General features: G+C 41.3%; 1 protein-coding gene across 5 annotated transcripts in view; it reads right to left on the reverse strand.

Annotated features, from left to right (window-relative positions):
* The window catches only part of LOC143041758 (tudor domain-containing protein 7-like), a 566,748-nt gene extending 543,819 nt beyond the window's left edge, over positions 1-22,929 (reverse strand). For 2 of the 5 annotated variants that reach the window (XM_076213782.1, XM_076213783.1), the window contains exon 1: positions 22,821-22,928. The gene's annotated coding sequence lies outside the window, so the exon portion shown is untranslated. Of the gene's footprint in view, positions 1-22,697 lie in introns of all 5 variants that reach the window. The other 3 variants (XM_076213779.1, XM_076213780.1, XM_076213781.1) reach the window with 3 other exon arrangements.
* Between the last annotated feature and the right edge of the window lie 1,919 nt (positions 22,930-24,848).

The following is a 24,848-nucleotide window of genomic DNA, read 5'->3' on the forward strand; positions in this document are numbered from 1 at the left end:
GCGAGTAAATGCCTTGGTGGATTAAAAAGTGTAATGAGGAATAGACATTTGGGAATGGATGCTAAGAGGAGACTGTATGAAGGAGTGATTGTGCCAACAGCACTGTATGGAGCAGAAACATGGAACATAAGAGAGGAAGAGAGAAGGAGTTTGAATGTGTTTGAGATGAAGTGTCTGAGAAGTATGATGGGGGTTACTAGGCTAGAGTGAGAAATGAGGAGGTGAGGAGGAGAACAGGGGTGGAAAGGGAGTTGGGAGATAGGGTTGATGAAAGAGTATTAGGATGGTTTGGACACATGGAAAGAATGAGTGAAGAAAGACTAGTAAAGGAGGTATGGAAGGCAGATGTGGAGGGAGTGAACATGAAGGGACGTCCTAGGATGAGGTGGATGGATGGGGTGAAGGGGGCTTTGGGGAAGAGGGGAATGTCTGTTGAGGAAGGAAGGGAGAGGACGGAAGACAGAGGTGAGTGGAGAATGGTTGTATATGGATGATGATGTGACTGCATGAGGAGGAATGGGCGGGGGGGTGGGGGGTGGGGTAGTATGTGTGAGTAAATTTTGACGCAGCCCGAAGGGATTTCTCCCCGTCCTCGCCTTATATGCAAAGGGGGACGGAGAGGGGGGGTCGCCGATTAAATGAAGCGGCCTTGCTGTGGATGTACTGTGTCTTGTGACACTGCTTCTGACCCAGGGCGGTGGGCAGGGTGCAGGGATGATCCAGGAGGTGCTCAGATGAGAGGAAGGGTGGGAGGGGTGTGGAGTGTATTTAGGGATGAAATGGGTGAGAGTGTTTTTATGCCTTTCCCTTTTTGGCTACCTCCCTTGGAAGGGGGAAAAAGCCTTGGTATATGTATGTATGTATATATATCCTTTCCCCCCTGTGGTGGGGGGAAGAATACTGCCATCAAGTCTTCCCACTTGAGTCATAAGAGGTGACAAAAAAGGGATGGGGACTAGGACTAGGCATCCTTCTCCCTGTAGCCCCAAAGGGATCATTCCTAAAAAAAATGTAAAGGCATAAGAGCATCTAGGAGTTTTCCAATCAGTACCCTAAGGTTTGGGTCTTTTAATGTGTGTGGATGTGGTACAGATGAGAGTAAAATGGAAGACATAGGCAGTATGTTTATGAGAAGGAAGAAAGATGTGTTGGCATTGAGTGAAACTAAGATGAAAAGGAGGGGCAACTATGAGTTTGGGAGTGTAGTTGGGAGGTTCTCAGGAGTGAAGAGAGGACAAGGGAGATATAGTGAAGATATAGGTAAGTGTGTAGTGGAATGGAAGGAGGTTTCTTCAAGGTTAATGTGGATGAAGGTAAAACTGGGAAATGAGATATGTTTTTTTGTAAGTGCATATGGGTTTGGTAGTGAGAAGAATGTAGAGGAAAGGGAGGCTTTTTGGATGCATTTAAATAAGTACATAGATGGATTAGGGAGAAATGTCAATGTAGTGGCATTGAGAGACCTTAATGCTAGGGGAGGAAATGAACCAATAGATGGAATGATTGGGAAGTGTGGAGTTCCAGGAAAAAACCATATTGGAGAGTTGATGTGATGTATCTTGAGAGTTGATGATAGCAAATACAGTGTTTATGAAGAAAGTCAAGCATAAGTATACATGGGAGAGGGTGGTGGGTGGAAGGGAGATAGAGCATTAATGGACAATATAGTAGTAACCAGGAGTATAGTAGGAAGAGTTAAGGATGTACATGTTCTAAGGGGAGAGAGTGGGGGGAATATCAGATCATTTTTTGGTGGAAGGTAAGTTGAGAGTGGAGGATAGATGGAGAAAGAGGAAAAGGACAAAAGGTAGGGAGGTGCTTAGGGTGGACTCTTTACATGAAAAGGAAAAGGAGAAGGAGTACAAGAAGCTGAAAGAGGAGTGGGAGGGAGTGAAGGATAGAGTAGAATTAGGAGTGGAGGAGGAATGGGGATGGTTTAAGGAGAGAGTCACAAGGTGTGCAAAGATAGTGTGTGGAACAAAAGGATGGGAGGAAATAGAAGGAATAATGAGTGGTGGGATGAGGAAGCAAAGAAGGTTGTAGTAGAGAAGAAGCAAGCTTTCACAGATTGGTTACAAAACAGGACGAGGGAATCACATGAGAGGTACAAAGAGAAGTATGGCACGAAGCTATTCTTTTTCAGATATCTTCTGTAACTTTAAGTTTCTTCTCGAGTCCTCTTGCATTTCTTCAGTCCCATTTTAGTAGGTCATCCCTATCAAGAATTTCCATCCCTTTCATAATTCTGTAAATGGATATCAAATCACCTCTTTCTCTTCCTTGTTCCAGGGTTGGTAAATTTAATGTCTTGCTGCATTTGCTTCTGACCCAGGCAGTGGGCAGGAGACAGGGATGACCCTTCATCCATGACAAACTAAGATAAGAGGGAAGCGAGGGCATTGGATGGGAGTAGAATAGGTGGGAGTAGGTATCTTTGACTTGGCTACCTTCCTTTTAAGGGGGAAAAAGCCCTTGGTATATAAATATAGACTTATAATACAGTATACAGGGTCTAACAGATAAATCCGTACAACTTCTTATCGCATGTTTTAAGATTAATATCTCGGGGTTATAATAAACAGAGAGTATGAAATTTTCAGTATATTTAGAAATGGAAATAAGAACAATGATTTCATTCAATGTAACCACCTTCAGCTGTTATGACGCTTTCAACGCGTTTACGAAACTTGGATACAGCGTTGATGATCTCAGACTTTGATAATGAACCCACAGCCTTCTTGATGTCTGTCTTCAGGGTTGTTATACTTCTGTGTGGCTTGTCACATGCCTTGGCCTCAATTCGCGCTCAAAAATAATAATCTAAAGGGTTTAGGTCTGGCGAATTTGAGGGCCACAACTCTTTGTCCAGAACTGCATATTTGACCCTTCGAGAAGGTTGGTGGTCCTCTTCGCTGTGTGGGCTGGAGCCGAGTCTTGTTGGAAGACAAACTGGTTGCCACTAGCCTTATCTTTCATCCAGGGTATTATTTTCTCTTCTAGAACTTTGCAATAGACAACGGCATTGACTTTCTCCTTGTTGTTGAAGAAGTGAGTGAAGACGTCCCCCTCAGTTGACACCACACAGAGCACCATGACACTTGCTGGTTTCTTCGTCGTTGTCTTGTGTTGAACCTCTGAGGATGAGGAGGCTATCCAGCGATCATTCCGCTTATTGAAAGTCGCATCAACCGTGAAAATCTTCTCGTCGGAAAAAAACTTGATGACTGAGCCATTCGACTTCATCCAGTTCAACAGCTTTTGGCACCTGGTCAAGCGGATTTCTTTCATTTTTCGTGTCAAAAGATGTCTTTTTCCTTATGAGAATGAGGTTAATCCCAATTTCTTTATTGCTCTGTGAATTGTCATTGTGCTGACACCTCTCTTCTTTGCCAATGTCGATAATGGTAAGGCTGGATTTGCATTGACACTTCTCTTGAGACCAGCTAAAAAGCAAGGTGTTAGAATTCTGCCCCTTCTGGGCTTATGAGCAGCTCGTTGGTCTTCGCCGGTCTCATCAAAACGTTTACAAACATCGTAAACAGTTTGTCTGGAGTATTTTAGCATCCTTATTATGGCGCTACGAGTGTGACCCGCGCGACGAAGTTCGCATATGGCTGAACGTTTGGCTTGTTCCATTGCTTAATGTTGTTGTTGTTGTTGTTGTCGTTCCCTAGACTGTCTGTCCGAGCAGTCCCGTCTCCCCAAGGAAGGCCACAGCCGAAACTGGGTTTTCCCACAAATCCTTTATAGAGTGTATGTTGTGTTGTTTGCGTGCATGATTGTGTATAATGCAGTCTTCCATTATGTGTTGTATGGTATGGGGTGAAGTGTTACATCCTGGGCAGCTGTTCACAACACGGTTGTCCAGCCTCTTCTGGTAGCTTAGAAGTGCTGGGTGGTGACCGCATCGCAGTCTGGCCAAGTGGACTCTGTCCTTACGTGGGAGAGAGGATTCAGAAGGGTGGATATCAGGGGGTCTGGCATGCAGCAGTGTGTTGTCTTTCAGTGTGTTAATGGAGCGGTGAGTGATATGATTATGAATATGTTTCCGGAGGCTGGTATTTGGTGGTTGTGGAGGAAGAGAAGAGAGTATCTGTGTGTAATAAAGGTCTATGGGTGTAGTTTTAATGTTTCTTGGTGTGTGTGGGTGTTCTGCTATGTAGTGTAGCGGGTGTGATGTGTTTGTGGTGGCTGCAGCAAGTGTTTGTGTGCCTCTCATGTCGAGGTGGTCCTTGACTTTGAGGACTTTTGTTTCATGGTGTAAATGGTCTGTAGGTGATGTATTTGTGCAGCCTGTAATTGTTTTTAGGGCTTTGTTTTGTATGATTTGAAGGGTGTTGTGGTGTGTCTCACTGAGATTAGGAGCCCATGCAGGACTCGCATAATTCATCACTGAGCGTATGCATTGTTTGTATATTGTTATATTAGTTTCTTTGTTTTGTCCAAATGTTGTTCCAGTGATTGACTTAAGTGCGTTAAGTCTAGGTGTGCATTTGTTTTTTATGTTTGTGAGGTGTTGTTTGAAAGACATGGATGTATCGTATGTTACACCAAGAATTTTCGGTGTGTTTGTGTGTGGTATTAGAGTGTTGTTGATGTAGAGATGAGGTATGTATTTGTGTTCTTTTGTCCAGTTGGTGAGAAGTGTTGCTGTAGATTTGGTTGGAGCTATTTTGAGTCTGTTTGTGATGAACCATGTGTTGAGTGTGTCAAGGTAAGGCTGGATTATTTCTGCAGCTTTGTCTGTGTTACGATGTGTGCATGTGATTGTTATGTCGTCTGCGTAGGAAGAGATTTGTATATCTGAGGTGTCTGGCGTGGGTAAGTCATGCATGTATAGATTAAATAATGTGGGGGATAGAACTGAGCCCTGTGGTACTCCGTTCTTAATGTTTCTGATGTGCGATGATTGGCCATTATATGACACATGAGCATTCCTGCCTGCCAGATAATTGGCCAGCCATCTTTTGGTGTTATTGTGCATGTCTGTGTTATATATTTTATTTGTTAGGTTGTGGCGGGGGATAGCATCAAAAGCTTTACTAATGTCCAATGTTATAAGAAGTGTTCTGTGGTGGGGCCTATCTGAATTGATGCCATCTAAAATACTTTGTGTGAGGTTTGTCAGAAGAGTGTTTGTGGAGTGTAGTGGCCTAAAACCGTGTTGTGAGTCAGCAAGGGGAATATATGGTGTGACAAGTTTAAGTATTAGGCGTTCAATGACTTTAGAGGGGGTGCAGAGAAGTGTGATTGGGCGGTGCGATGTTGGGATTGTTGGGTCTTTGTTCGGTTTTGGAATGGTGATTATTTTACCATGCTTCCAGATGTCGGGTATAGTGTTGTGTGAATAGCTGTAGTTTGCAATGTTTGTGAGTGCGTGTATACCTTGTGGTCCAATGTGTTTTAGGTGGATGTTGCTTATGTTATCAGGGCCACAGGCAGATGAGTGCTTGAGACTATGCATTATGAGTTTTGTCTGACTGTCCATGAAGGGTGTATAGTCTGAGTCTGTGGGAAAGTCTTTCTTACGTCGAATGGTGCGTCGGTCGGCAGGGTGAGATGTAAGAGTGCAAAATGACGTATGAGTGCGTTTGCTTGTTGTCTGTTTGAGGGTAGATTATCTGTTGTTGTGATTATTGCTGCGTGAGAGCGTGTAGTGTTAGTGTTGGATAGTGTGATGCTGTTGAGTGTTTTGTACAATTTGCTGGTGTTTGTTTTGTGATCAAGTGTATTGATAAAGTTTTGCCAATTTTGTGTTTTTTGTTCATGTATTTTATTGGCAATCACAGTGTTTAGTGTTTGTATTTGGTCTGCTATGTTTTGAGGGATAGGTGTGGGGGTATCGTGTTTAAGTGTGTCACGTTGTCTGATGAGGCCTTGGATTTCTGGTGTGAAGTTGGGGTTGTGTGATTTTCTGTTGCCTCTAGGGATGTATCTCTTGTCTGCGTTTTGTATGATTGTATTAAAAGCGTGCACAGCATTGTTTATGTTTGTGATTGGTGTACTGTTAAGTGTTTCAAAATGTTGTTCTGTCTCTTCATTAAAGGCTTCCCAGTTAGCTCTCTTGTAATTGGTGTAAGTGTGTCTGTGGCCAGCTGGGGTGCATCTTGTTTTGGTGGTGATGATGATTGGAAGGTGGTCAGAACCAAGGGCTCCGACCACTCTCCATGATGTTGTTGGGGTTAGGCAGGGGGAGCAAAAGGTGATATCAGGAGAGGAGGGAGTGTAGAGGGCTTGGTATGGGATATGTGTATGATTATGCGTGTTGTTCATGATAGTCAATGAGTCGAATTGAGTCTGTATATCAAGCCCTCTGTCTGTGTCAGGGTTGTCGACAAACCAGGCAGACGACTTGGCGTTGAAGTCACCACCCATGATCAGGTTGGGGATTGAGGTTAGTTGGCTGAGTTGAGGTCTGAAGGTGGTTGGAACTGTGGGGGATGATTGGGGGGGAATGTACATGTTAACTATTGTTAGTGTTGAATTGTTGCCTGTGCGGATACGAATGGATTGGGTTTCTGTTGTGTTATCTGTGGTAGGGAGGAGAATTTTGGTTGTGGCACTTGTGTCCACAAAACAGATGGAATGGTGGATCAGGGTGATGAGTCCACCGCCATTGCTTAATGTTTATTGCACTGGTGCTAGTATACAACTGGCTAAATTATTAGACAAATGGAAGTATATGGAAACAATCAGAATTGCCATATGTTACTTTTTAAGTGCTTAAAACCTCTTCAAAGTTTGTACGGATTTATCTGTTAGACCCTGTATCATGCCCATATAAACCATGTGTATCCTTTCCCAAATACCACTTGTTGCTCCTAAATATCTATCACAATGCAACTGCAAAGCAAAGTGTGCTACTTGGTATGCTAGATAGGAAAATCAATGTGACTTTGTGCAAGCAACAATAACATACATACACCAAAGGCTCCCAGAGAGAGAGAGAGAGAGAGAGAGAGAGAGAGAGAGAGAGAGAGAGAGAGAGAGAGAGAGAGAGAGAGAGAGAGAGAGAGAGAGAGAGAGAGAGAGAGAGAGAGAGAGAGAGAGAGAGAGAGAGAGAGAGAGAGAGAGAGAGAGAGAGAGAGGCATAAAATTCCCTCCCCACATACTCCACCCCCATCCACCCCTTCCCTCCCTCTTATCTTGGCTTCTCCTGGATCATGGGTCATCCCTGCATCTCACCCACTGCCTGGGGTCAGAAGCAGTGTTGTAAGATACAACACATCCACAGCAAGGCATACCCAGGGAAAATAACTATTTCTAACTCTGACTCTTGCTCTTTTTCCATATACGTGTTACTTTGTCAATATAGCAATGTTTTTTTTTTTTTTGTCTAAGTCACATTAAAAGTGCAGGGAATCACTGCAGTCTACTCCCTAAGTAAGAAGTGGGCAACCATTGGCAAGCATCCAAATGTGACACACCAATGACTTTTCTCCAACACAAAAAAAACCTGGTCTCATCTAAGAAAATAATGAAGCAAACTGCCAACTTCTCTGCTGAGTTTTGTATTTCAACAGAATACAACTTATTCAATTTTATATAAATGTATATACATGTATACATATGCATATATATGCAAAATAGGCCACTTGGAAAAAGAAACTAATGAAGCAGAGCGCTTTTGTATATTACATCTTCAGTGCAAAAAGTACATAGTTAATAGAAATACATAGATTATATATACATGAAAAAGGAACAAGGACAGTTTACAAAAGGGTAGAGGACAATTTACCCCCCTGGAAGGCGGGCTGTCAGGGCGCAAGGGTCAATGCGTCCGCTAATGAGGGTAGGGGGACATTAGGTCACAGTCGCAGGGTTACATTTTACCTGTTATTAAAATGTAACCCTGCGACTGTGACCTAATGTCGCCCTACCCTCATTAGTGGACGCATTGACCCTTGCAACCTGACAGCCCGCCTTCCAGAGGGTAAATTGTCCTCTACCCTTTTGTAAACTGTCCTTGTTCCTTTTTCATGTATATATAATCTATGTATTTCTATCAACTATGTACTTTTTGCACTGAAGATGTAATATACGAAAGTGCTCTGCTTCGTTAGTTTCTTTTTCCAAGTAATCTATTTTGTATAAGTGAACACACATACCCATGTTCTTATTAGCATATGTATATATATACAGGGTGTCTGAGGTAAATTTGACACTTTTTCGGAAAGAAAAACATCATATCTTGGCCAAACATTTATGTATTCTCAAAATTCAAAGATCATCTCTAAGAGGATCTTTTGCCAAATACAGCTCACTCAAAGAAGCCACTATGAGCCTCCACCACAGCCTCCAGGTGAGACCTAAACCTGCAGCAGGTGTCCTTCACAGTGTCCTTCGAGAGACGCTTGAACACCAATTTGATCCTAGCAATCAGCTCATCCTTGGTGTTGCAGGCAGTATGACTGGTGTCTTTTTCAACTGTACCCCACACATAATAGTCCATGAAGTTACAATTAGGTGAGTTGGGGGGCCAGATGTTGGAACTGGTGAAGTCATAGCAATTCTCCGACAGCTACTTCTGGGTTTTCCCAGGGGTGTGACACAGAGCTGAGTCCTGCTGCCACATGTATGGTCTTCCTGCAGCCATCCTCTCCACCCAGCATTTGACAACTGTGGACAACAACTCAATAAAGACATCTGAAGTGAGTCCGAGTCCCTCTTCAAAGATGTGGGGCAGCATGACGTGGCCTTCATTGGAAACACACCCAAAGATCATCACAATTTGAGGGAACTTGGTCTTCATGAAGTGCGGGACTTTGTGTGGACTGTAGGCTAGCCACCTGTTGTTCTGCATGTTGTGAAACTGGTCCTGGCAGAAATTCTTCTTGTCTGAGAAGAACCAGAGCATTCCTGGCTTGACTGGGTGTTTGACCTTGTTGAGGAGTTTCTTGGCTTTTGTAAGGCCATTCTCTTGGGCCTTGGCAGTGAGTAGTTAGACCTTTGCACCATCTTGTATGAGGAGTAGCAAAGATCCTTGTTCAGCTTTTTCTTCATAGTCGCCACTCTGAGACCCATCTCTTTTGCCAAGGTCTGCATTGCCTTCCCTGGATCTTGCCGCACTTTTTTTTTTTTTTTTTACAGCTTCTGGACAAATTTCATTGTGAGGACAGAGTCAGAATGCCTGCTATGATCCTTCCTGCTAGCCACTGCTTCAACATCTCTATCATAATTCTCCAGTTCACATCTCATGGCCTTCACGATATTCAAGGACCATTGAGCTACAGCTAAGATTTCTGAATTTTTTAATCCGGCATGAATCATCATGGTGCAGATCACTCTCTTCCAATATTCTGGTACTTTCCAGTGACCCATGCTCTCTAGCTCTCACACCCACCAATAATACACAGAATCAGTTATCTGTTGCACTTTACTACTATTAAATCCTTCAAATGATTCTGAAATGACAGAAGATGAAAGAATGATCAAATTTATCCCACTCTGTATATACACACATATACCAAAGGCTTTTTCCCCCTTACAAGGGAGATAGCCAAAACACAAATGCATAAAAACCACTCCCACCCATTCCCTCCCCAACATACTCCACTCCCCTCCACCCTCTTATCTTGGCACCTCCTGGATGATGGGTCATCCCTGCATCTTGTCCACTGCCCTGGGTCAGAAGCAGTGTTGCAAGACACAGCACATCCACAGCAAGGCCACTTCATTAAATCAGTGGTCCCCCCTCTCTGTCCCCTTATACAGAAAAGGAGAAGACAGGGAGAAATCCCTTTGGGCTGCATCAATTTATTTCTCATACATACTCCCTCATCCCCCATTCACTCCCCCTCATGCATCACAGCATCATCCATATACAACCATTCTTCATTCAACCCTATCTTCTGTCTTCTCCCATCCTTCCTCAACAGACATTCCCCTCTTTCCCAATGGCCCTTTTACCCCATCCATCCATCTCATCCTAGGTCACCCCCACATGTTCACTCCTTCCACACCTCTTTTACTAGTCTTTTTCCCTCATTCTTTCCATGTGTCCAAACCATCCCAATACTCTTCCATCAACCCTATCTCCCAACTCCCTTTCCACCCTTCTCCTCACCTCTTCGTTTCTTACTCTATCCAGCCTAGTAACCCCTATCATACTTCTCAGGCACCTCATCTCAAACACATTCAAACTCCTCCCCTCTTATGTTCCATGTTTCTGCCCTGTACAGTGCTGTTGGCACAATCACTCCTTCATACAATCTCCTCTTAGCATCTATTCCCAAATGTCTATCTCATTACACCTTTTAATCCTCCAAGGCATTTACTTGTTTCTCTCAATCTACATTATACTTCCACCCATACTCCTCCCTTTCCTGCCACATTCACACCAAAGTATCTAAAACTATCCACTTCCTCCAGTCTCTTTCCCTTAACCACTTCACTCCGGGCCAAAATCTCGCGGGCAGCATTGGCTGCCAGACGTACGATGTTGCGTCATAATACAGACGCTCCTCTACTTACGTTCATTCGTTTTACGTTTTTTCGATTTAACGTTTGAACTGACTAAAAAAAAAATATATATATTTTTTTTTTTGTGAATTTTTTAGTTTAGCGCGCTCTCAGTAGTTCAAACGATACTTATGCATGACGCTGCGTCCATTGTTTACATGGCACAAACAACAGACTGAATGTGCCTTGCCTTATCCTCCTCCTCCTCCACAATCTCAATTTATGTTGTTTAAATTTAATTTATTTGAAATTAATGTTATCATTTTACAATGTTGTGTATAATTAATGATTTAGGGGTGTTTTATAAGATATGGTAATAGAATTTACGGATGTATGGTACAGTAACAACTTATGTTCATTTTCAACTTACGTTCGGCCGTTCGGAATGTAACTAAAACCTAAGTTGAGGAGCGTCTGTACTCGCATCATAAAAAATAGTCACCGCTTCTATCGATCGTTCTCTCTTTCACCCGTGAATTTTGATAACCATAGAAAATGTGATGAAGCCAGTTTAGAGAGTATGTCAGTTATGCAGGGACAACTACAATAAATATAATCAAGATGCCGATATGGCAGCATCGCGTATCCACTTGCTCCTCATGCCGCCTATGTAGGCGGCACCGTATGGAAGAGGTTAACTCACTTCCAGTCTGCTGCCACTTTCTCCACTTGTACATCTCATCACCTTACTTTTACCCACATTTATCTTCAACTTCCTTCTTTTGCATACCTCCCCAAACTCTATCACTACCTTCCTCAATCCCTCCTCTGAATCTGCTACAAGCACAGTGTCATCAGCAAACAACAACTGGCTTATCTCCCACTTTTCTCCATTTTCTTTAACTATCTCCAATCCCTGACCCACTACCCTTGCATTTATCTCTTGTACCACCCCATCTATGTATAAACTGAACAGCCAGGTCGACATAATACATCCCTTTACATCATACCATTCATTCTCTCCATTTCTAATCCGAACACAAGCTCTACTACTCTTGTAAAATCTCTTGACTGCTCTTAAAATCTTTCCTCCTATCTCATATATCTGCAATACTTACCACAGTGCCTTCCTGTCTACCCTCTCATAAGCCTTTTCCAGATCCACAAAAGCCAAAAAAAAAACACCCTTACCTTTTCTAGTTTTCTCACATATCTGTCTTGCCACAAAAATCTGATCTATGCAACATCTACCTGTCCTATACCCACACTGTTCCTCACCAATTACTCCCTCTGTTCTTCTCCTAATCCTCTCAATCAAGACCCTCCCATAAGCCTTCCCAACTACACTTAACCACTTCCATACGGTGACGCCTACGTAGTCGGCATGAGGAGCAAGTGGGTATTTGATGATGCCGACGTCGACATCTTGATTATATTTATTGTAGTCGTACCTATGTAACTTCCATTCTCTCTAAACTGGCTTCATCATATTTTCTATGGTTATCAAAATACACGGGTGAAAGAGAACGAACGATTGAGCACTGACTTTATTTTTTATCATACAATTATTATGATGCAACATCGCACGTTGGGCAGCTAATGCTGCCAGACGTGCAATGTGCCCTGGAGTGAAGAGGTTAACAAACTGATCCCACTGAAACTACTACGCTCACACTTGTCCTCTTTTCCCTTGTAAAATGGAGCTACACAGGCACTCTTCCAGTCCTCCAGCAGTCTACCCTCTCTTAAACAAACGTTAAATAGCCTCACCAGTCAGTTCACTGTCACTGTACCTCCTTTTTTCAGACATTCTGCATGAGATTCATTCAACCCACAAAAACAGAATATCAGGAAAATATACAATTGGAACCAAGGAAGTAAAGAAGGTAGAATCCGAAAAAGATTTGGGGGTAATTATCACAAACGACTTGTCCTATGATAAACAGATTAACAAAATTGTCGGGGAGACTTACAACTTGCTAAGATAACATAAGCAACATCCACCTAAAACACATTGGACCACAAGGTATACACGCACTCACAAACATTGCAAACTACAGCTATTCACACAACACTATACCCGACATCTGGAAGCATGGTAAAATAATCACCATTCCAAAACCGAACAAAGACCCAACAATCCCAACATCGCACCGCCCAATCACGCTTCTCTGCACCCCCTCTAAAGTCATTGAACGCCTAATACTTAAACTTGTCACACCATATATTCCCCTTGCTGACTCACAACACGGCTTTAGGCCACTACACTCCACAAACACTCTTCTGACAAACCTCACACAAAGAATTTTTGATGGCATCAATTCAGATAGGCCCCACCACAGAACACTTCTTATAACATTGGACATTAGTAAAGCTTTTGATGCTATCCCCCGCCACAACCTAACAAATAAAATATATAACACAGACATGCACAATAACACCAAAAGATGGCTGGCCAATTATCTGGCAGGCAGGAATGCTCATGTGTCATATAATGGCCAATCATCGCACATCAGAAACATTAAGAACGGAGTACCACAGGGCTCAGTTCTATCCCCCACATTATTTAATCTATACATGCATGACTTACCCATGCCAGACACCTCAGAAATACAAATCTCTTCCTATGCAGACGACATAACAATCACATGCACACATCGTAACACAGACAAAGCTGCAGAAATAATCCAGCCCTATCTTGACACACTCAACACATGGTTCATCACAAACAGACTCAAAATAGCTCCAACCAAATCTACAGCAACACTTCTCACCAACTGGACAAAAGAACACAAATACATACCTCATCTCTACATCAACAACACTCTAATACCACACACAAACACACCGAAAATTCTTGGTGTAACATACGATACATCCATGTCTTTCAAACAACACCTCACAAACATAAAAAACAAATGCACACCTAGACTTAACGCACTTAAGTCAATCACTGGAACAACATTTGGACAAAACAAAGAAACTAATATAACAATATACAAACAATGCATACGCTCAGTGATGAATTATGCGAGTCCTGCATGGGCTCCTAATCTCAGTGAGACACACCACAACACCCTTCAAATCATACAAAACAAAGCCCTAAAAACAATTACAGGCTGCACAAATACATCACCTACAGACCATTTACACCATGAAACAAAAGTCCTCAAAGTCAAGGACCACCTCGACATGAGAGGCACACAAACACTTGCTGCAGCCACCACAAACACATCACACCCGCTACACTACATAGCAGAACACCCACACACACCAAGAAACATTAAAACTACACCCAAAGACCTTTATTACGCACAGATACTCTCTTCTCTTCCTCCACAACCACCAAATACCAGCCTCCGGAAACATATTCATAATCATATCACTCACCGCTCCATTAACACACTGAAAGACAACACACTGCTGCATGCCAGACCCCCTGATATCCACCCTTCTGAATCCTCTCTCCCACGAAAGGACAGAGTCCACTTGGCCAGACTGCGATGCGGTCACCACCCAGCACTTCTAAGCTACCAGAAGAGGCTGGACGACCGTGTTGTGAACGGCTGCCCAGGATGTAACACTTCACCCCATACCATACATCACATAATGGAAGACTGCATTATACACAATCATGCACGCAAACAACACAACATACACTCTATAAAGGATTTGTGGGAAAACCCAGTTTCGGCTGTGGCCTTCCTTGGGGAGACGGGACTGCTCGGACAGACAGTCTAGGGAACGACAACAACAACAACAACTTGCTAAGATCAATAAAAGTGGCATTTGCATACTTGGACGAAGACATGATAAAAAAAGTATTGGTTACATTGATAAGGCCTAGACTAGAGTATGCAGCGACATTGTGGTCACCCAGTATCAAAAAGAATATAAAGAAAATAGAAAGAATCCAGAGAGCAGCAACAAAAAAGGCACCTGCACTTGCAAACCTATCATATGAGGAGAGATTGGCTAAACTGGAGTTACCGATGCTGGAGCAAAGAAGAGAGAGAGGTGACCTACTGACCATCTACAGAATCATGAAAGGCACAGAGATCCTTAATAGAGAGGACCTACTAATCTGGGACAAGAGAAACACAAGAGGACATGGAAAGAAAATAAAAAAACATAGCTATAGAAGAGAACTGAAGAAAAACAGTTTTCCACATAGAGTATTGGACACTTGGAACAAACTGGATAATGAAATAGTATGCGCAAAAAACATTCATGAGTTTAAAAGCAAACTAGACACTGAGATACAAAGGTGGGACACCATGAGCATAGCTCCCCTTCCCGCAAAATACAACTAGGTAAATACACACATAAAAATTCATAAAACAGTAACTCTGAGACTTGCATATAACTATTGATCTATATACCAAAGACTTTTACCCCCTTCTACGGGAGGTGGCCAAGTCAAAAGGCAAGTACCCACTCCCATCCACCACGCTTTCCTACCTCTCATCTTAGCTCCTTGTGGATGATGGGTTATCCCTGTATCCTGTCCACTGCCCTGGGTCACAAGCAATAAAGCAAGACACAGTACATCCACAGCAAGGCCACTTCACTAAATCAGTGACACCGCCCCCCACCGCCATCTCATGTGGAAAAAGAGAAGACAGGGAGATATCCCTTCAGGCTGCATCAAAATATCATTCACACATAACCACTCTCTTTTATCCATTCCCCCTCCCCTCCCACTTGCATCACAGCATCATCTATTCACTGCCATTCTCCACTCACCCCTATCTCCTGCCTTCTCCCTTCCTTGCTCAAAGCCCACATCGCCCTATCCATCTATCTCATCTTCGGTCATTCCCTTAAATTCACTCCACCCACTTCTGCCTTCCACATCCCTTTTACCAATATTTCTTTGCTCATTCTTTCCATGTGTCCAAACCATCCCAATATCCTTTCATTGGCCCTGTCATCTCCTTTTCCATCCCCGCTTTCCTCCTCACCTCCTCATATATCACTCAATCCAACCGTGTAACCCCTGGTATACTTCTAAGACATTTCATCTCAAACACTAATACATACATATACCAAGACTTTTTCCCCCTTTACAAGGGAGGTAGCCAAAAAGGAAAAGGCATAAAATCATTTCCACCCATTCCATCCCTGAATACACTCCACATCCCTCCACCCTCCCTCTTTTCTTAGCACCTCCTGGATGACGGGTCATCCCTGCACCCTGTCCACTGCCCTGGGTCAGAAGCAGTGTCATAAGACACAGCACATCCACAGCAAGGCCGCTTCATTAATTCGGCGACCCCCCCCCCTCTCCGTCCCCCCATTGCATAAAAGGAGAAGACGGGGAGAAATCCCTTGGGGCTGCGTCAAATTTTGCTCACACATACTACCCGCCCATTCCACCTTATGCATCACAACATCATCCATATACAACCATTCTCCATTCACCACTGTCTTCTGTCCTCTCCCGTCCTTCCTAAACACACATTTCCCTCTTCCCCAAAGCCCCCTTCACCCCATCCATCCACCTCATCCTAGGACGTCCCCTCATGTTCACTCCCTCCACATCTGCCTTCCATACCTCTTTTACTAGTCTTTCTTCACTCATTCTTTCCATGTGTCCAAACCATCCTAATACTCTTTCATCAACCCTATCTCCCAACTCCCTTTCCACCCCTGTTCTCCTCCTCATTTCTCACTCTATCTAGCCTAGTAACCCCCATCATACTTCTCAGATACCTCATCTCAAACACATGCTTTTACTCAAGACTAATAGACATAGTGCAAGAAAGAAATGGATGGGCTGATTGTGCATTCCTAGACTTGCAAAAAGCCTTTGACAAAGTACCACACAGAAAACTACTAAAAAAACTGGAACACATAGGAGGAATACAGGGAAACCTACTAAAATGGATAGAGGACTTTCTGACTGGTAGAAAGATGAGAGTAGTGCTCAGAGAAAAATATTCAGACTGGAAAGAGGTGATCAGTGGAGTACCGCAAGGATCTGTGCTGGCACCAATAATGTTTGCTATCTATATGAATGACATGGATGAGGACGTGAACTGCTACATGAGCTTCTTTGCCGATGACGCCAAACTGCTAAGGAAAATAGAAACTGATGAGGACTGTGAAGCACTGCAAGAAGACCTAAATAGGGTATGGAACTGGAGTCAGAAATGGGAAGTGGACTTTAATACGAAGAAGTGTAGCATAATGGAGTTTGGAAAAAGCAAAAACAGAATATCAGGAAAATATACAATTGGAACCAAAGAAGTAAAGAAAGTAGGATCCGAAAAAGATTTGGGAGTAATTATCACGAACGACTTGTCCTATGATATACAGATTAACAAAATTGTCGGGGAGACTTACAACTTGCTAAGATCAATAAAAGTGGCGTTTACATACTTGGACGAAGACATGATGAAAAAAATATTGGTTACATTGATAAGGCCTAGATTAGAGTATGCAGCGACATTGTGGTCCCCCAGTACCAAAAAGAATATAAAGAAAATAGAAAGAATCCAAAGAGCAGCTACAAAAATGGCACCTGCACTTGCAAACCTATCATACGAAGAGAGATTGGCTAAACTGGAGTTACCGACACTGGAGCAAAGAAGAGAGAGAGGTGACCTATTGACCATCTACAGAATCATGAAAGGCACAGAGGTACTCGATAGTGAGAACTTACTTAACTGGGACAAAAGAAACACAAGAGGACATGGAAAGAAAATAAAAAAACATAGCTATAGAAGAGAACTGAAGAAAAACAGTTTTCCTCATAGAGTTTTGGACACTTGGAACAAACTGGACAATGAAATAGTATGCGCAAAAACCATTCATGAGTTTAAAAACAAACTAGACACTGCAAGATACAAAGGCGGGACAACACGAGCATAGCTCCCCTTCCCGCAAAATACAACTAGGTAAATACAACTAGGTAAATTCAAACTCCTTCTCTCTTCTTCTCTTATGTTCCATGTTTCTGCCCCATACAGTGCTGTTGGCACAATCACTCCTTCATACAGTCTCCTCTTAGCATCCATTCCCAAATGTCTATTCCTCATTACACTCTTTAATCCACCAAGGCATTTACTCACTTCTCTCAATCTACATTCTACCTCCACCTTCACTCCAACTTTTCCTGCCACATTTGCACCCAAGTATCTAAAGCTATCCACTTCCTCCAGTCGCTCTCCCTTAATGCTCACTTCCAGTCTACTGCCACTTTCACCCCTTGTACATCTCATCACCTTACTTTTACCCCCATTTATCTTTTGCTTTCTTCTATCACATACTCTCCCAAACTCTGTCACAAACTTCCTCAATCCCTCCTCTGATCCTGCCACATGCGCAGTGTCATCCGCAAACAACAGCTGGCTCACCTCCCACTTTTCTCCATTTTCTTTAATCATCTCCAATCCCTGACCCACTACCCTTGCATTTACCTCTCGCACTAATAGAGTTCGAATTAAAAGAGCAAATAGACCTAAGAAATGAGAAACATAGAATAGGAAGACCAATGTACAACAAAATGAATTCTGAGAAACCCAGAAACTTCTTTCGTAACGCAAACTGGGAAAAGTTCCTAAAGGAAGAGACAAGGATGGAAAAGAAATGGAATATACTAAAAGAAATTTATACTGAGGGAGTGAACAAATATGTACCACAACAAAAGCAAGAAAGAGTATACATAAAGAACTGGCACAACAAAAAATGTAGGGAATCTAAGGATAAAAGAGACAAAGTCTGGAAAAAATGGAAAAAAGACAAACAAGCAAATGGCAAACATACATCAAACTAAGAAACGATTATGTAAAAATACACAGAGATGGAAAGAGGAACTATGAAAAGGAAATAATAGAAAAATGCAAGGAACAACCTAACCTATTTTACAGTTATGTGAATGGAAAACCAAAAAAACAAACAAGAAATAGAAAAGCTGCACCTGGGAAATTATGAATATACAGAAGAACAAGAAATGGCAGAAATTATGAACAATCATTTCAAATCGGTATTCACAATTGAGAACTCACCTAACTGTGAGCGAATAGAGACAGAAATCCCCCCCAATGAAGGAAATAATTGTAACACAGAAGGAAATCAGCAACCAAATAAAAAACCTTGATGTCAGAAAATTGCATGGTCTGGATGGAATTGCAAATTGGATACTAAAAGAATGCATAGAGGAGTTAATGGATAAAATATTTAATCACTTCCATACGGTGACGCCTACGTAGGCGTCATGAGGAGCAAGTGAGTACACGATGATGCCGATGTCGGCATCTTGATTATATTTATTGTAGTCGTACCTGTGCGACAATCATTCTCTCTAAACTGGCTCCATCATATTTTCTATGGTTATCAAAATTCACGGGTGAAAGAGAACGAGCGATTGAGCTGTGACTTTATTTTTAATAATGCGATTATTATGACACAACATCGCACGTCGGGCAGCTAATGCTGTCAGACGTGCGATGTGCCCCGGAGTGAAGAGGTTAATATAATCAAATGCTTGCTCAAAGAAGGAAAGGTACCACAATACTGGAAAAATGCAAATATTGTACCAATATATAAAGGAGGAAACAAGGAAAATCCAACTAACTACAGACTGGTCTCCCTAACAAGCACAGTAGCAAAAATATGTGAAAAAGTGATCAAAAGTAGATGGGTTAAACATCTGGAAGAAAAAACTATACTGAATCCAAATAAATTTGGATTTAGACAAGAAAGATCATGCACAACAAACCTGATCTGTTTCTATTTGAGACTAATAGAAATAATACAAGAGAGGGATGGATGGGCAGACTTTGCCTATCTAGACCTAAGCAAAGCATTTAATAAGGTACCACACAAGAAATTAATAAAAAAAAAAATAGAATCAATAGGTGGCATCAGCAAATTATTGGAATGGATGGAAGACTTCATGACTGGGAGAAAGATGAGGGTAGTAGAGGCAAATACTTGAAATGGGAAGAAATGATGAGTGATGTCCCACAAGGGTCAGTGCTGGCTCCAATCATGTTTGCCATATGTATAAATGACATGGATGAAGGAGTGGAGTGTTTCTTCACAGATGACGCAAAAATATTAAAGAAAGTAAGAACAGTGAACTTCAATATCATGAAATGTAGTATAATGGCGTTTGGAAAAAGTAAAAACAGAATATAAAAAAATGATCAAATTAGTGACGAAGAAATAAAAAAAGTGAACTCAGCACGAGACCTTGGAGTAATAATCAACAAAGACATGACACCGGACAAATATATCAACAAAATAGTCGGAGAAGCCTTCAACCTTGTTCTCTTTCATTCTGAATATTAATAACCACAGAAAATATTATCAAGCCAGTTCACAGATTATGGGGCTCACTCAGCTACAATTACAAAATAAATATAATCAAGACGCCAACGCAAGCATCCTCATATAACTCATGCCTCACAACACCTACACAGGCATCATTGTATGGAAGGGGCTAAAAGACAATAAATAATACGTTCCTAGTGATTTTGGTTGGCACATGAGAAACTTTTTGCACTGAAGATTGGCTTATTTTGTACACACACCTAAATTGGTTGCCCACCCCTGCCCTATGTTCACCTCTTTCCGAATGGCTATTCTTCTCAAAATCAGCACATTTTGTTATATTGAAGCTTTTGAATTTATCAAAAAATGAGGATAAATGCTAATCATAGATAATTTAGTGCAATTAGGTTGTTAGTAACACCTCTAAGGAGTTCATATGAACAATAACCCCTTTGCTACCTAGGGGATTTCACCGAGATGAATAAAACAGATGGGCAATGGCCAGATCAAAGGTTACTGTGTCACACAGAGAAGGATATTGGAGTGGTCATTGATGATAAATTAGCATTTTCCGACCATCTAGCCGAAAAAATTAACAAGGCTAACAAAATTGTGGGAATCATACGAAGGACCTTTATACATCTAGTTTTGGACACATTCAATATACTTTTTACATCTTTGGTAACACCACATCTTGAATACGCAAACCAGGTGTGGTGTCCATATCTGGTGAAGGATATTAATGCAGTGGAGAACGTTCAGCACAGAGCCACAAAGCTGGTGCCTTGCCTAAAGGGAATGTCATATGAAGAAAGACTGAGAACATTAGAATTACCTACACTGCCATATAGAAGATCCCGAGGTGACCTCATTGAAACATACAAGATAATGAGTGGGAAATATGACAGTGAATGCACTGAGGGATTGTTTAGGATGAGGGAAGACAACATCACTAGAGGGAATTCCAAAAAAATATTTAAAACAAGAGCTAGGCTAAATGTCAGGAAATATTCTTTTTCTCAACAAGTAGTTGACATTTGGAATGATCTGCCAGAATCAATTGTTAGTGTTGGCTCAGTTACACTTTTTGAATCCAGACTGGACAAATATTGGAAAAACCAAGAGCAAAGATATAACTATCGAGCCAAAATAACCACCACACGCAGCCAAAGAGAAAGTACTGAGGCTGCAGCATTGGAGTCACAGGCTCATTAGGGCCTCTTCCAGAAATTCATCCATGTAAGTCCATGTAAGAAAAGTTTGCAATAGGATGTACCAAGGAGTTTTTCTGCCCAAAAAAATGTAATGAGAAATAGATATTTGGGAATGGATGCTAAGAGGAGATTGTATGAAGGAGTGATTGTACCAACAGCTGTGCTGTGTCTTGCAACACTGCTTCTGACCCAGGGCAGTGGACAAGATGCAGGGATGACCCATCATCCAGGAGATGCAAAGACAAGAGGGAGGGAAGAGGGTGGAAAGGAGTGGTGTGATAGGGATGGAATGGGTGGGAGTGGTTTTTATGCATTTGTTGTTTGGCTACCTACCTTATAAGTGGGAAGAAAGCCTTTGGTATATGTATGTTACTAGTATTTCATCATTAGGGATCATATTAAACTGATTAAATGAAATCAGAGGTAATATGGGAGAGATTTATGAAGGGCAGCAGAATGGAAAGATGGGGAAATTTTCCAGTAGGGCGACCACACATCCTGTATTATACGGGATTGTCCTATATTTAAAGCATTTGTCCTGCGTCCTGTATCAACTCTCCCCATGACGTATTTTGTCCTGTATTTTCAATATCTTAAACACTTTGCATGAAAATTTGAGAATATTTAACATTTTACAGGAATATTAATTCGAAAGCAACAATATCCAAGTGAAATTTTATATATATGAACACCAAGCAGATCTGGTAGAGTTCATCGCATAACCTCAAGCCAAACCTCAACTCTTGAAAGGAGTTGAATCAAGTGCAAAATATAACAATCAAAAATAACCAACTAGCCACAAAGAATTTAATCTTTCTTTCTATATTTATCAAAATGTTTTCATCATCTACATTTTTTCTGCAATAAACTCTGAATATATCATGGTAAGTCACTTTAACTAATACACTTTTACTAATACAGGTTTAAAAACCTGCAAAATATCCATTATTGGGAAGTTGTAATGTTTCGGTATATGTAATACATTGCTGCTTGAAACAAAATATACAATGGACACACCCATTTAAAGTAAGTGAAAAATAAAGCTGTAAGAGTCAATGAAGCAGGTCCTGGAGCTGTGAGCTTGTTTCGTGCTCTTTCACATAGCCAGAAAACATTGTCCTACCTCTCTAATTTAAGTGTCCTGTACTCCAGTTTTCAAAATCTGGTCACCTTGTTGATCACTATTCTTTTTTGAACAGAGATTATTTTTTATTCTTGAAGTGTACTGCATGCCTCTGGTCTGCATGGCTGTCAAAGAGGGCCTGAATATACTTAATGCATTAAACTTACGAGACAATATCCCGTACTACACTAATACGGGGGTTCCATGGAGATGACTAAAATAGCCTAACGGCAGCCAGAATTATGGGAGTAAATGGTATTATTTGTGATGCATTATGATTATACATAATGTTGACTATCATGGGTGGGTACCTACAGTTATATATGACTGTTCTTTCCCGAGAGTACTGAATGTTACAATGTATTTCCATGTATATTCCACTGAAAAATGCGTATATGATCGCTCAAGCACACATTTGCAAAACGTAATTGAACGAATTTTCTGAAAGTGCACAATCACTACTCCCTTGTCTTTCCATATTAACCTATGTATTAACACATACTATTACAGAAGTCACTGTTTTTAGTTGTCACAACAATCGTAACTAATACAATATGGAGATTTTTAATCCTAACTTTGGGTCCTTTTCCCGACTTGATGTCAGCTGGTCTTAAGTATCAGCTGGCAAGAAAAACAACTAATGCTCAATCTACGGCCGATGTGTTTTGGTGTCAAACCTGCATGTTATTTCCAACTTTCTAAGGTATCTTTTTCGGTGACATACTCACGAACACTCTAAATTCATATATTATTCAATCAGTGTTCAACACTTCCACACAACCTAGTTTCGAGTCACATACGATTTCCTGTTTACACTCCGTTAGTAATGTAGCACGTTGAATTGTAACAAACGTAGAGACAATACTGACGACAAGGATATGGAAAGTTTACGTCATTAGTATTCAATATTGTTAGTTGTTTTCTTTAGATTCATGAGCCTAATAATTTTAATAACAAGCTGTCAAATTGGAGTTTAGTTTTATTTTCGTGAAAACAGTTGAATACATAACTCCAATTCATTCGGATCCCCATAGCATACAGTATAATAATTCACAAATTGTTTTGAGAGACGAAATCAAAATCAATGTAAGTTTATACATACATACATACATACATTCATGTACCACAAACTTAATATGTTTTTACTCAAGATTAATAGACATAGTGCAAGAAAGGAATGGATGGGCTGACTGTGCCTACCTGGACTTACAAAAAGCTTTTGACAAAGTACCCCACAAAAAATTAAAAAAAAAAAAAAAAATAGAATATATAGGATGGATACAAGGGAACCTACTAAAATGGATGGAGGACTTCCTGATTGGAAATAGGTGATCAGTGGAGTACCGCAAGTATCTGTACTAGCTCCAATAATGTTTGCTATTTATGTGAATGACATGGATGATGATGTGAAATGTTACATGAGCTTCTTAGCTGACGACGCCAAACTGTTAATGAAAGTAAAAACTGAAGAGGATTGCGAATCACTGCAGGAAGACCTGAATAAAGTATGGAACTGGAGTCAGAAATGGGAGGTGGACTTCAATATTAAGAAGTGTAGCATAATGGAATTTGGGAAAAACAAAAACAGAGTATCAGGACAATATAAAATTGGAACCAAGGAGGTAAAGAAGGAGAGATCCGAAAAAGATTTGGGTGTAATTATCTCAAACGACTTGTCCTATGACAAACAGATAAACAAAATTGTCGGAGAATCCTACAACTTGATAAGATCAATAAAAGTGGCATTTACATATTTGGACGAAGAAATGATTAACAAAATATTGGTCACACTGATAAGGCCTCGACTAGAATATGCGGCGACATTGTGGTCACCCAGTACCAAAAAGATGATAAAGAAAATAGAAAGAATCCAGAGAGCAGCAACAAAAATGGGACCACTCGCAAACTTGTCATATGAGGAGAGATTGGCTAAACTAGATTTACCGACTCTGGAGCAAAGAAGAGAGAGAGGTGACCTACTGACCATCTACAGAATCATGAAGGGCACAGAAATACTTGATAGAGAGGACTTGTTAAACTGGGACAGGAGACGCACAAGAGGACATGTAAAGAAAATCGAAAAAACATAGCTACAAAAGAGATCTGAAGAAAAACAATTTTCCACATAGAGTGGTAGACATTTGGAACAAACTGGACAAGAAAATAGTGTGCGCAAAAAAACATTCATGAGTTTATACAAAGGCGGGACACCAAGAGCGTAGCTCCCCTTCCTGCAAAATACAACTAGGTAAATACATAACTTGGCTCGTGGCGCATTGGTAGAGTTCCCGGCTGCCAATACGGCGGTCAGGGTTCGAATCCCGCATAGGGCTATGCTGCGAGTCGTTACTCCAACTCTCGTGGAAGGGGAGTTGGGTGTGCGTGTAAGGTCACAGCATTACCCATAGATCGGTCATGTCATGTATGAGCTTTGAGTTCTCTTTCGTGAGGGAAATAGCTGTCGATCACGAATCCTACACGTGATCAAAGACCATGGTAAATCACATACATACATACATACATACATACATACATACATACACACATACATACATTCATACATACATACATACATACGATGGAAGTCAAGTGCGATCTCCCCCATGAGGGAAATAGTAATAACACAAAAAGAAATAATGGAACAATTATCGAACCTTGACGTTAGGAAATCGCACGGCCAGGACGGAATAGCAAACTGGATACTAAAAGAATGCAAAGAAGTAGTAATGGACAAAATATACACCATAATAAGATGCTCATTCAAAGAAGGAAAAATATCAACATACTGGGAAAATGCCAACATTGTACTAATATATAAAGGAGGAAAC

This window comes from Oratosquilla oratoria, chromosome 32, assembly GCF_046742065.1.
Source record: "Oratosquilla oratoria isolate Oo_2021 chromosome 32, ASM4674206v1, whole genome shotgun sequence".
Taxonomy (NCBI): Eukaryota; Metazoa; Arthropoda; class Malacostraca; order Stomatopoda; family Squillidae; genus Oratosquilla; species Oratosquilla oratoria.